We start from the raw sequence: 12935 nt of genomic DNA, 5'->3' as shown, positions 1-12935 counted from the left end.
GTCTGACTCTTCTTACTGACTATGTTATGAACCATTCCTGTGACACTAGTTATAGATTCCGATGCTTCACCTCAGGTTTACTGTATCCCTCTGACGTTCTTATTGACGATGAAACACAGAAATTGCATCGGAATTAAATACAAAATATACAATGCCGACTTAAGTACAAGAAGACTGACTCTTCGTACTGTCTATGTGTGGTACCATTTCTGTGACACTAGTTATAGATTCCGATGCTTCACTTCAGGTTTACTGTTTCCCTTGGACCTTCTTATTGACGATGAAACACAGAAATGGCATCGGAATTAAATACAAAAGGCACAATGCCGACTTAAGTATGAGATGACTGACTCTTTCTACTGTCTATGTATTGAACCATTTCTGTGACACTAGTTATAGCGACCGATGCTTCACTTCAGGTTAACTGTATCCCTTGGACCTTCTTATTGACGATGAATCACAGAAATTGCATCGGAATTATATACAAATGCACAATGCCGACTTAAGTACAAGAAGACTGACTCTTCCTACTATCTATGTTTTGAACCATTCCTGTGACACTAGTTAAGGATTCCGATGCTTCACTTCAGGTTTACTGTATCCCTCTGACCTTATTGCCGATGAAACACAGAAATTGCATCGGAATTAAATACAAAAGGCACAATGCCGACTTAAGGACAAGGAGACTGACTCTTCTTACTGACTATGTTTTGAACCATTCCTGTGAGACTAGTTATAGATTCCGATGCTTCACCTTAGGTTTAATGTATCCCTCTGACGTTCTTATTGACGATGAAACACAGAAATTGCATCGGAATTAAATACAAATGCCACAATGCCGACTTAAGTACAAGAAGACTGACTCTTCGTACTGTCTATGTGTGGAACCATTCCTGTGACACTAGTTATAGATTCCGATGCTTCACCTCAGGTTTACTGTTTCCCTTGGACCTTCTTATTGACGATGAATCACAAAAAAATGGTTCAAATGGCTCTGAGCACTATGGGACTCAACTGCTGTGGTCATAAGTCCCCTAGAACTTAGAACTACTTAAACCTAACTAACCTAAGGACAGCACACAACACCCAGCCATCACGAGGCAGAGAAAATCCCTGACCCCGCCGGGAATCGAACCCGGGAACCCGGGCGTGGGAAGCGAGAACGCTACCGCACGACCACGAGATGCGGGCTGATGAATCACAGAAATTGCATCGGAATGAAATACAAAAGACACAATGCCGACTTAAGTACATGAAGACTGCCTCTTCCTACTGTCTATAATTTGAACCAATCCTGTGACACTAGTTTTAGATTCCGTTGCTTCACTTCAGGTTCACTGTATCCCTTGGACCTTCTTATTGACGATGAAACACAGAAATTGCATCGGAATTAAATACAAAAGCCACAATGCCGACTTGAGTACAAGAAGACTGACTCTTCGTACTGTCTATGTTTGGAACCATTCCTGTGACACTAGTTATAGATTCCGATGCGTCACTTCAGGTTTACTGTTTCCCTTGGACCTTCTTATTGACGATGAATAACAGAAATTGCATCGGAATGAAATACAAAAAGCACAATGCCGACTTAAGTACAAGAAGACCGACTCTTCTTACTGTCTATGTTTTGAACCAATACTGTGACTCTAGTAATAGATCCCGGTGCTTCACTCCAGGTTTACTGTATCCCTTGGACCTACTTATTGACGATGAAACACAGAAATTGCAACGGAATTAAATACAAAAGGCACAATGCCCACTTAAGGACAAGAAGACTGACACTTCTTACTGACTATGTTTTGAACCATTCCTGTGACGCTAGTTATAGACTCCGATGCTTGACTTCATGTTTACTGTATCTCTATGACCCTCTTATTGACGATGAAACACAGAAATTGCATCGGAATTTAATACAAAAGGCACAATGCCGACTTTAGTACAAGAAGACTGACTCTTCTTACTGTCTATGTTTTGAACCAATCCTGTGACACTAGTTGTAGATTCCGATGCTTCACTTCACGTTTACTGTATTCCTTGGACCTTCTTAGTGACGATGAAACACAGAAATTGCATCGGAATTAAATAGAAAAAGCACAATGCCGACTTAAGTACAAGAGGAATGACTCTGCTTACTGTCTATGTTTTGAACCAATCCTGTGACACTAGTTGTAGATTCCGATGCTTCACTTCAGGTTTACTGTATTCCTTGGACCTTCTTATTGACGATGAAACACAGAAATTGCATCGGAATTAAATACGAAGGGCACTATGCCGACTTAAGTACAAGAAGACTGACTCTTCTTCCTGACTATGCTTTAAACAATTCCTGTGACACTAGTTATAGATTCCGATGCTTCACCTCAGGTTTACTGTATCCCTCTGACCTTCTTATTGACGATGAAACACAGAAATAGCAACGGAATTAAATACAAAAGGCACAATGCCCACTTAAGGACAAGAAGACTGACTCTTCTTACTGACTATGTTTTGAACCATTCCTGTGACACTAGTTATAGACTCCGATGCTTGACTTCATGTTTACTGTATCCCTATGACCCTCTTATTGATGATGAAACGCAGAAATTGCATCGGAATTTAATACAAAAGGCACAATGCCGACTTTAGTACAAGAAGACTGACTCTTCTTACTGTATATGTTTGAACCATTCCTGCTACACTGGTTATAGATTCCGATGTTTCACTTCAGGTTTACTGTATCCCTCTGACCTTCTTATTGACGGTGAAACACAGAAATTGCATCGGAATTAAATACGAAAAGCACAATGCCGACTTATGTACAAGAACACTGACTCTTCTTACTAACTATGTTTGGAACCATTCCTGTGACACTAGTTATAGATTCCGATGCTTCACTTCATGTTTACTGTATCCCTCTGACCTTCTTAGTGACGATGAAACACAGAAATTGCATCGGAATTAAATAGAAAAGGCACAATGCCGACTTAAGTACAAGAAGAATGACTCTTCTTACTGTCTATGTTTTGAACCTTTCCTGTGACACTTGTTATAAATTCCGATGTTTCACTCCAGGTTTACTGTATCCCTTGGAACTTCTTATTGACAATGAAACACAGAAATTGCGTCGGAATTAAATAGAAAAGGCACAATGTCGACTTAAGGACAAGAAGACTGACTCTTCTTACTGTCTATGTTTTGAACCATTCCTGTGACTCTAGTGATAGATTCCGATGCTTCACTCCAGGTTTACTGTATCCCGTGGACCTTCTTATTGACGATGAAACCCAGAAATTGAATCGGAATTAAATGGAATAGGCACAATGCCGACTTAAGGACAAGAAGACTGACTCTTCTTACTGACTATGTTATGAACCATTCCTGTGACACTAGTTATAGATTCCGATGCTTCACCTCAGCTTTACTGTATCCGTTGGACCTACTTATTGACGATGAAACACAGAAATTAATCGGCAATAAATAGAAAAGGCACAATGTCGACTTAAGTACAAGAGGACTGACTCTTCTTACTGTCTATGTTTTGAACCATACCTGTGACTCTAGTGATAGATTCCGATGCTTCACTCCAGGTTTACTGTATCCCTTGGACCTTCTTATTGACGATGAAACACAGAAATTGCAACGGAATTAAATACAAAATGCACAATGCCCACTTAAGGACAAGAAGACTGACTCTTCTTACTGACTATGTTTTGAACCATTCCTGTGACACTAGTTATAGACTCCGATGCTTGACTTCATGTTTACTGTATCCCTATGACCCTCTTATTGATGATGAAACGCAGAAATTGCATCGGAATTTAATACAAAAGGCACAATGCCGACTTTAGTACAAGAAGACTGACTCTTCTTACTGTATATGTTTGAACCATTCCTGCTACACTGGTTATAGATTCCGATGTTTCACTTCAGGTTTACTGTATCCCTCTGACCTTCCTATTGACGGTGAAACACAGAAATTGCATCGGAATTAAATACGAAAAGCACAATGCCGACTTATGTACAAGAACACTGACTCTTCGTACTAACTATGTTTGGAACCATTCCTGTGACACTAGTTATAGATTCCGATGCTTCACTTCATGTTTACTGTATCCCTCTGACCTTCTTAGTGACGATGAAACACAGAAATTGCATCGGAATTAAATAGAAAAGGCACAATGCCGACTTAAGTACAAGAAGAATGACTCTTCTTACTGTCTATGTTTTGAACCAATCCTGTGACACTAGTTGTAGATTCCGATGCTTCACTTCAGGTTTACTGTATCCCTTGGACCTTCTTATTGACGATGAAACACAGAAATTGCATCGGAATTAAATACGAAGGGCACTATGCCGACTTAAGTACAAGAAGACTGACTCTTCTTCCTGACTATGTTTTAAACCATTCCTGTGAAACTAGTTATAGATTCCGATGCTTCACCTCAGGTTTACTGTATCCCTCTGACCTTCTTATTGACGATGAAACACAGAAATTGAATCGGAATTAAATGGAAAATGCACAATGCCGACTTAAGGACAAGAAGACTGACTATTCTTACTGACTATGTTATGAACCATTCCTGTGACACTAGTTATAGATTCCGATGCTTCACCTCAGGTTTACTGTATCCCTTGGACCTACTTATTGACGATGAAACACAGAAATTGCAACGGAATTAAATACAAATGGCACAATGCCGACTTAAGGGCAAGAAGACTGACTCTTCTTACTGACTATGTTTTGAACCATTCCCGTGACACTAGTTATAGACTCCGATGCTTGACTTCATGTTTACTGAATACCTATGACCCTCTTATTGACGATGAAACACAGAAATTGAATCGGAATTAAATGGAAAAGGCACAATGCCGACTTAAGTACAAGAAGACTGACTCTTCTTACTGACTATGTTTTGAACCATTCCGGTGACACTAGTTATAGATTCCGATGCTTCACTTCAGGTTTACTGTATTCCTCTGACCTTCTTAGTGACGATGAAACACAGAAATTGCATCGGAATTAAATAGAAAAGGCACAATGCCGACATAAGTAGAAGAAGACTGGCTCTTCTTACTGTCTATGTTTTCAACCAATCCTGTGACACTAGTTGTAGATTCCGATGCTTCACTTCAGGTTTACTGTATCCCTTGGACCTTCTTATTGACGATGAAACACAGAAATTGCATCGGAATTAAATACGAAGGGCACTATGCCGACTTAAGTACAAGAAGACTGACTCTTCTTCCTGACTATGTTTTGAACCATTCCTGTGACACTAGTTATAGATTCCGATTCTTCACCTCAGGTTTACTGTATCCCTCTGACCTTCTTATTGACGATGAAACACAGAAATTGGATCGAAATTAAATAGAAAAGGCACAATGCCGACTTAAGTACAAGAAGACTGACTCTTCTTACTGTCTATGTTTTGAACCTTTCCTGTGACACTTGTTATAGATTCCGATGCTTCACTCTAGGTTTACTGTATCCCTATGATCTTCTTATTGACCATGAAACACAGAAATTGCGTCGGAATTAAATAGTAAAGGCACAAAGCCGACTTAAGTACAAAAAGACTGACTCTTCTTACTGATTATAGTTTGAACCATTCCTGTGACACTAGTTATAGATTCCGATGCTTTACGTCAGGTTTACTGTATACCTTGGGCTTTCTTATTGACGATGAAACACAGAAATTGCATCGGAATTAAATACAAAAGGCACAATGCCGACATAAGAACAACAAGACTGACTCTTCCTACTGCCTATGTTTATAACCATTTCTGTGACACTAGTTGTGGATTCCGATGCTTCACTTCAAGTTTACTGTATCCCACTGACCCTCTTATTGACGATGAAACACAGGAATTGCATCGGAATTAAAAACAAAAGGCACAATGTCGACTTAAGTACAAGAGGACTAACTCTTCTTACTGTCTATGTTTTGAACCATTCCTGTGACACTAGTTACAGATTCCTATGCTACACTTCAGGTTTACTGTATCCCTTGGACCTTCTTATTGACGATGAAACACAGAAATTGCATCGGAATTAAATACGAAGGGCACTATTCCGACTTAAGTACAAGAAGACTGACTCTTCATCCTGACTATGTTTTGAACCATTCCTGTGACACTAGTTATAGATTCCGATGCTTCACATCAGGTTTACTGTATCCCTCTGACCTTCTATTTGACGATGAAACACAGAAATTAATCGAAATTAAATAGAAAAGGCACAATGCCGACTTAAGTACAAGAAGACTGACTCTTCTTACTGTCTATGTTTTGAACCTTTCCTGTGACACTTGTTATAGCTTCCGATGCTTCATTCCAGGTTTACTGTATCCCTTGGATCTTCTTATTGACGATGAAACACAGAAATTGCATCGGAATTAAATAGAAAAGGCACAAAGCCGACTTAAGTACAAAAAGACTGACTCTTCTTACTGATTATAGTTTGAACCATTCCTGTGACACTAGTTATAGATTCCGATGCTTTACGTCAGGTTTACTGTATACCTTGGACCTTCTTATTGACGATGAAACACAGAAATTGCATCGGAATTAAATACAAAAGGCACAATGCCGACATTAGTACAAGAAGACTGACTCTTCCTACTGCCTATGTTTATAACCATTCCTGTGACACTAGTTGTGGATTCCGATAGTTCACTTCAGGTTTACTGTATCCCACTGACCTTCTTATTGACGATGAAACACAGAAATTGCATCGGAATGAAATACAAACGGCACAATGCCGACTTAAGTACAAGAAGACTGACTCTTCTTACTGACTATGTTTTGAACCATTCCTGTGTCACTAGTTATAGATTCCGATGCTTCACTTCTGGTTTAATGTATCCCTTGGGCCTTCGTATTGACGATGAAACACAGAAATTGCAACGGAATTAAATACAAAAGGCAAAATGACGACTTCAGTACACGAAGACTGACTCTTCTTACTGTCTATGTTTTGAACCATACCTGTGACATAAGTTATAGATTCCGATGCTTCACTTCAGGTTTATTGTATCCCTCTGACCTTCTTATTGACGATGAAACACAGAAATAGCATCGGAAAAAAATAGAAAATGCACAATGTCGACTTAAGTACAAAAGGACTGATTCTTCTTACTGTCTATGTTTTGAACCATTCCGGTGACTCTAGTAATATATTCCGATGCTTCACTCCAGGTTTACTGTATCCCTTGGACCATCTTATTGACGATGAAACACAGAAATTGAATCGGAATTAAATGGAAAAGGCACAATGCCGACTTAAGTACAAGAAGACTGACTCTTCCTACTGTCTATGTTTTGAACCATTCCTGTGTCACTAGTTATGGATTCCGATGCTTCACTTCAGGTTTACTGTATCCCTCTGACCTTATTGCCGATGAAACACAGAAATTGCATCGGAATTAAATAGAAAAAGCACAATGCCGACTTAAGTACAAGAAGCCTGACTCTTCTTACTGTTTATGTTTTGAACTAATCCTGTGACACTAGTTGTAGATTCCGATGCTTCACTTCAGGTTCACTGTATCCCTTGGACCTTCTTATTGACGATGAAACACAGAAATTGCATCAGAATTAAATACAAAAGCCACAATGCCGACTTAAGTTCAAGAAGACTGACTATTCGTACTGTCTATGTTTGGAACCATTCGTGTAACACTAGTTATAGATTCCGATGCGTCACTTCAGGTTTACTGTTTCCCTTGGACCTTCTTTCTGACGATGAATCACAGAAATTGCATCGGAATTAAATAGAAAAGGCACAATGCCGACTTAAGTACAAGAAGACTGACACTTCTAACTGTCTATGTTTTGATCCAATCCTGTGACACTAGTTGTAGATTCCGATTCTTCAATTCAGGTTCACTGTATCCCTAGGACCTTCTTATTGACGATGAAACACAGAAATTGCACCGGAATTAAATACAAAAGGCACAATGCCGATTTAAGTACAAGAACACTAACTCTTCTTACTGTATATGTTTGAAACATTCCTCTGACACTGGTTATAGATTCCGATGCTTCACTTCAGGTTTACTGTATCCCTCTGACCTTCTTATTGACGGTGAAACACAGAAATTGCATCGGAATTAAATACGAAAGGCACAATGCCGACTTAAGTACAAGAAGACTGACTCTTCTTACTAACTATGTTTTGAACCATTCCTGTGACACTAGTTATAGATTCCGATGCTTCACTTCTGGTTTACTGTATCCCTCTGACCTTCTTAATGACGATGAAACACAGTAATTGCATCGGAATTAAATAGAAAAGGCACAATGCCGACTTAAGTACAAGAAGACTGACTCTTCTTACTGTCTATGTTTTGAAACATTCCTGTGACACTAGTTATAGATTCCTACGCTACACTCCAGGTTTATTGTATCCCTTGGACCATCTTATTGACGCTGAATCACAGAAATTGCATCGGAATTAATAGAAAAGGCACAATGCCGACTTAAGTACAAGAAGACTGACTCTTCTTACTGTCTATATTTTGAACCATTCCAGTGACACTAGTTATAGATTCCAATGCTTCACTTCAGGTTTACTGTATTCCTTGGACCTTCTTATTGACGATGAAACACTGATATTGCATCGGAATTAAATACAAAAGGCACAATGCCGACTTAAGTACAAGAAGACGGACTCTTCATACTGTCTATGTTTTGAACCATTACCGTGCCTCTAGTTATAGATTCCGGTGCTTCACTCCAGGTTTACTGTATCTCTTGAACGTTCTTATTGACGATGAAACACAGAAATTGCATCGGAATTAAATACAAAAGGCACAATGCCGACTTAAGTACAAGAACACTGACTCTTCCTACTGGCTATGTTTTGAACCATTCCTGTGACACTAGTTATAGATTCCGACGCTTCACTTCAGGTTTACTGTATCCCTTGTACCTGCTTAATGACGATGAAACACAGAAATTGCATCGGAATTAAGTACAAAAGGCAAAATGCCGACTTAAGTATACGAAGACTGACTTTTCTTACTGTCTATGTTTTAAACCATTCCTGTGACACTAGTTATAGATTCCTATGCTTCACCTCAGGTTTACTGTATCCCTGTGACCTTCTTATTGACGATGAAACACAGAAATTGCATCGGAATTAAATAGAAAATGCACAATGCCGACTTAAGTACAAGAAGACTAACTCTTCTTACTGTCTATGTTTTGAACGTTTCCTGTGACACTTGTTGTAGATTCCGATTCTTCGCTCCAGGTTTACTGTATCCCTTGGATCTTCTTATTGACGATGACACACAGAAATTGCATCGGAATTAAATAGAAAAGGCACAATGCCGACCTAAGTACAAAAAGACTGACTCTTCTTACTGATTATAATTTGAACCATTCCTGTGACACTGGTTATAGATTCCGATGCTTTACGTCAGGTTTACTGTATACCTTGGACCTTCTTATTGACGATGAAACACAGAAATTGCATCGGAATTAAATACAAAAGGTACAATGCCGACTTAAGTACAAGGAGACTGACTCTTCCTACTGCCTATGTCTTGAACCATTCCTGTGACACTAGTTGTGGATTCCGATGCTTCACTTCAGGATTACTGTATCCCACTGACCTTCTTATTGACGATGAAACACAGAAATTGCATCGGAATTAAATACAAAAGGCACAATGCCAACTTAAGGACAAGAAGACTGACTCTTCTTACTGACTATGCTTTGAACCATTCCTGTGACACTAGTTATAGATTCCGATGCTTCACTTGAGGTTTAATGTATCCCTTGGGCCTTCGTATTGACGATGAAACACAGAAATTGCAACGGATTTAAATACAAAAGGCAAAATGCCGACTTAAGTACACGAAGAATGACTCTTCTTATTGTCTATGTTTTGAACCATTCCTGTGACACTAGTTATAGATTCCGATGCTTCACTTCAGGTTTATTGTATCCCTCTGACCTTCTTAATGACGATGAAACACAGAAATTGCATCGGAAATAAATAGAAAAGGCACAATGTCGACTTACGTACAAGAAGAATGACTGATCCTACTGTCTATGTTTTGAACCATTCCTGTGACTCTAGTGATAGATTCCGATGCTTCTCTCCAGGTTTACTGTATCCCTTGGACCTTCTTATTGACGATGAAAAACAGAAATTGCATCGGAATTAAATAGAAAAGGCACAATGCCGACTTAAGTACAAGAAGACTGACTCTTCTTACTGACTATCTTTTGAACCATTCCTGTGACACTAGTTATAGATTCCGATGCTTCACTTCAGGTTTGCTGTATACCTTGGACCTTCCTATTGTCAATGAAACACAGAAATTGCATCGCAATTAAATACAAAAGGCACAATGCCGACTTACGTACAAGAAGACTGACTCTTCCTACTGTCTATGTTTTGAACCATTCCTGTGACACTAGTTTTGGATTCCGATGCTTCACTTCAGGTTTACTGTATCCCTCTGACCTTCATATTGACGATGAAACACTGAAATAGCATCGGATTTAAATACAGAAGGCACAATGCCGACTTAAGTACAAGAAGATTGACTCTTCCTACTGTCTATGTTTTGAACCATTCTTGTGACACTAGTTATGGATTCCGATGCTTCACTTCAGGGTTACTGTATCCCTCTGACCTTATTGCCGATGAAACACAGATATTGCATCGGAATTAAATACAAAAGGCACAATGCCGACTTACGGACAAGAAGACTGACTCTTCTTACTGACTATGTTATGAACCATTCCTGTGACACTAGTTATAGATTTCGATTCTTCACTTCAGGTTTACTGTATACCTCTGACCTTCTTATTTACGATGAAACACAGAAATTGCATCGAAATTAAATATAAAAGCCACAATGCCGACTTAAGTACAAGAAGACTGACTCTTCGTACTGTCTATGTTAGGAACCATTCCTGTGACACTAGTTATAGATTCCGATGCGTCACTTCAGGTTTACCGTTTCACTTGGACCTTCTTATTGACGATGAATCACATAAATTGCATCGGAATTAAATAGAAAAGGCACAATGCCGACTTAAGTACAAGAAGACTGACTCTTCTTACTGTCTATGTTTTGAACCAGTCCTGTGACACTAGTTATAGATTCCGACGCAACACTTCAGGTTTACTGTATCCCTTGTACCTTCTTATTGACGATGAAACACAGAAATTGTATCGGAATTAAATACAAAAGGCAAAATGCCGACTTAAGTATACGAAGACTGACTCTTCTTACTGTCTATGTTTTGAAACATTCCTGTGACACTAGTTATTGATTCCTACGCTACACTCCAGGTTTATTGTATCCCATGGACCTTCTTATTGACGATGAAACACAGAAATTGCATCGGAATTAAATACGAAGGGAACTATGCCGACTTAAGTACAAGAGGACTGACTCTTCTTCCTGACTATGTTTTGAACCTTTCCTGTGACACTAGTTATAGATTCCGATGCTTCACCTCAGGTTTACTGTATCCCTCTGTCCTTCTTATTGACGATGAAACACAGAAATTGCATCGGAATTAAATAGAAAAAGCACAATGCCGACTTAAGTACAGGAAGCCTGACTCTTCTTACTGTTTATGTTTTGAACTAATCCTGTGACACTAGTTGTAGATTCCGATGCTTCACTTCAGGTTCACTGTATCCCTTGGACCTTCTTATTGACGATGAAACACAGAAATTGCATCGGAATTAAATAAAAAAGCCACAATGCCGACTTAAGTACAAGAAGACTGACTCTTCGTACTGTCTATGTTTGGAACCACTCCTGTGACACTAGTTATAGATTCCGATGCGTCACTTCGGGTTTACTGTTTCCCTTGGACCTTCTTATTGACGATGAATCACAGAAATTGCATCGGAATTAAATAGAAAAGGCACAATGCCGACTTAAGTACAAGAAGACTGACTCTTCTTACTGTCTATATTTTGAACCATTCCAGTGACGCTAGTTATAGATTCCAATGCTTCACTTCAGGTTTACTGTATCCCTTGGACCTTCGTATTGATGATGATACACTGATATGGCATCGGAATTAAATACAAAAGGCACAATGCCGACTTAAGTACAAGAAGACGGACTCTTCATACTGTCTATGTTTTGAACCATTACTGTGACTCTAGTTATAGATTCCGGTGCTTCACACCAGGTTTACTGTATCCCTTGGACTTACGTATTGACGATAAAACACAGTAATTGCAACGGAATTAAATACAAAGGCAGAATGCCGACTTAAGGACAAGAAGACCGACGCTTCTTACTGACTATGCTTTGAACCATTCCTGTGACACTAGTTATAGACTCCGATGCTTGACTTCATGTTTACTGTATCCCTATGACCCTCTTAATGACGATGAAACACAGAAATTGCATCGGAAATAAATACAAAAGGCACAATGCCGACTTTCGTACAAGAAGACTGACTCTTCTTACTGTATATGTTTGAACCATTCCTGCTACACTGGTTATAGATTCCGATGCTTCACTTCAGGTTTACTGTATCCCTCTGACCATCTTATTGACGGTGAAACACAGAAATTGCATCGGAAATAAATACGAATGGCACAATGCAGACTTAAGTACAAGAAGACTGACTCTTCTTACTGACTATGTTTTGAACCATTCCTGTGACGCTAGTTATAGATTCCGGTGCTTCACTTCAGGTTTACTGTATCCCTCTGACTTCCTTAGTGACGATGAAACACAGAAATTGCATCGGAATTAAATAGAAAAGGCACAATGCCGACTGAAGTACAAGAAGACGGACTCTTCCTATTGGCTATGTTTGAACCATTCCTGTGACACTAGTTATAGATTCGGACGCTTCACTTTAGGTTTACTGTATCCCTTGTACCTTCTTATTGACGATGAAGCACAGAAATTGCATCGGAATTAAATACAAAAGGCAAAATGCCGACTTAAGTATAC

Source organism: Schistocerca serialis, chromosome 12 (assembly GCF_023864345.2).
Source record: "Schistocerca serialis cubense isolate TAMUIC-IGC-003099 chromosome 12, iqSchSeri2.2, whole genome shotgun sequence".
Classification (NCBI taxonomy): domain Eukaryota; kingdom Metazoa; phylum Arthropoda; class Insecta; order Orthoptera; family Acrididae; genus Schistocerca; species Schistocerca serialis.
Note: the sequence above shows the minus strand (reverse complement) of the source record.